At 47.1% G+C, this 2185-nt stretch overlaps 1 non-coding gene across 1 annotated transcript; it reads left to right on the forward strand.

The window, feature by feature from the left end:
• Nucleotides 1-813: 813 nt before the first annotated feature.
• Trnas-cga lies at nucleotides 814-890 on the forward strand. Its single transcript has one exon. It is a non-coding gene; the product is annotated as a tRNA-Ser (tRNA).
• Nucleotides 891-2185: the final 1295 nt, after the last annotated feature.

Below are 2185 nucleotides of genomic sequence, written 5' to 3' on the forward strand. Positions count from 1 at the left end.
TGAGGAATCCTACGATCATATGAAATATTCTGCCTATTGTATTTAGTTTTCAGTTAAGAGTGTGGGTCATAGTGATACATTTTTATGGAAGTTGTACTGGCTGTTGCTCATGTTTTTATACAGGATGAGCTTTGTAGTGAATATGTCAAACCTGTTACTTCATGAAACTTCCTGGCAGATTAAAACTGTGTGCCGGACCGAGACTCGAACTCGAGACCTTTGCCTTTCGCGGGCAAGCGCTCTACCGACTGAGCTACCCAAGCACGACTCACGCCCCGTCCTCACAGCTTTAATTCCGCCAGTACCTCGTCTCCTACCTTCCAAACTTCGCAGAAGCTCTCATGCGAACCTTGCAGAACTAGCACTCCTGGAAGAAAGGATATTGTGGAGACGTGGCTTAGCCACAGCCTAGGGAATGTTTCCAGAATTTTGGAAAGTAGGAGACTAGGTACCGGCAGAAGTAAAGCTGTGAGGAGGGGTTGTGAGTCGTTCTTGGGTAGCTCAGTCGGTAGAGTTCTTGCCCGCGAAAGGCAAAGGTCCCGAGTTCGAGTCTCGGTCCGGCACGCAGTTTTAGTCTCCCAGGAAGTTTCATATCAGGGCACACTCCGCTGTAGAGTGAAAATTTCATTCTAGAAACATCCCCCAGGCTGTGGCTGAGCCATGTCTCCGCAATATCCTTTCTTTCAGTACTGCAGGTACTTCCTTCCAGTACTTCCAGTACTGCAAGGTTCGCAGGAGAGCTTCTGTGAAGTTTGGAAGGTAGGAGACGAGGTACTGGCGGAATTAAAGCTGTGAGGAGGGGGCGTGAGTCGTGCTTGGGTAGCTCAGTTGGTAGAGCGCTTGCCCGCGAAAGGCAAAGGTCCCGAGTTCGAGTCTCGGTCCGGCACGCAGTTTTAATCTGCCAGGAAGTTTCATATCAGCGCACACTCCGCTGTAGAGTGAAAATTTCATTTTGTTACTTCATGTATTTCATTATATTGTCTCTCATCTTTAGGATGATTTTGGATATTATGTGGTTTGTCACTGAATGTGTCTAGCTTGTTACTTTATGCAGGTTATTATCGTATGCCTCTCTTGTATGTGCTGGTCTTACAATGAGCACAGTTTTTTTTTTTGTGCGTACAGGATGCTGGTACTCTGCAGGGTAAACTTTAATAAAACCGACAAACTGCAGAGACGGACTCCTTACTGGAAATGGAGCAAAAAAGGTCCTGTCAACATCTGTCCAGAAGTGGACGGTGTGTGTGCAGCGACAACAGATCTTCCCGGAACGCAATACAGAGATGCATCGCATCCACGTCACAACAGGTGTTCCAAGTGCGCACATCAGGAACTGGTTCAGCGTACACAACACTTTTCAGATACCCCCACAGGTAAAAATCGAATCCAGGGAGGCTTCAGTCCTGTGATCTAGAAAACCATGTTAGAGGGCCTCTGCGTGCCATTCAACTTCCGGGCAAGATATTGTTGAAGCATCGGAGAAGTGTAAACCACGTAAGATGTTGTATTGCCAAAGGCACATTCTCAAGCCGCCCACGCTGAGTATTCTGCAATAAGTCCAGTTACATTCCTCTGTCGAGGGGCTGTCGATTTAATTGGTTCAAGTATGCGGTCATCGAGAATTTCTGTCCACACACTGATGCGGAACCGATGCTGATGAGACACCTCAACCATTCTCAGAGGATGGTATGTAGCCCATAGATGACGATTATGAAGATTGCTGATGCCAGTTTTGGTAAAGGTTTCTTCGCCAGTAAAGAAGACTGATGACATAAATCCCATAATTTTGATGGTCTGACAAAATCCTTCCTGTAAAATCCGCTTCTGATAATCCTTGCACTTGGTGCAAGCGATACAGATAGTAGCGGCTGTCATAGAGGATACACATAATCGTACTTTGGGTTACACCATATTGGCGGGCCACCTTCCTGGAGCTTTGTACCAGGGTTCGTCTCAATATCCTGTAAAACCCGGTCCTCCAAGTCTGGTGAACGCGCAGTCCTCCGCCTCTGTGAACGTTCGTCTGTCTGAACACAAACACCCAACAGGGATTGAGATGTATGATGTGGTTGGTGTCTGTGTGGGTACTTGTTCTTAGAATAGCCGTGCTGACTCTCGTGCGCTTCCACCTGCCTGGCAATACACAAACATAATCTCGACTTCTTCCCGACATGAATACCGGAAG

Source organism: Schistocerca americana, chromosome 9 (assembly GCF_021461395.2).
Source record: "Schistocerca americana isolate TAMUIC-IGC-003095 chromosome 9, iqSchAmer2.1, whole genome shotgun sequence".
Classification (NCBI taxonomy): Eukaryota; Metazoa; Arthropoda; class Insecta; order Orthoptera; family Acrididae; genus Schistocerca; species Schistocerca americana.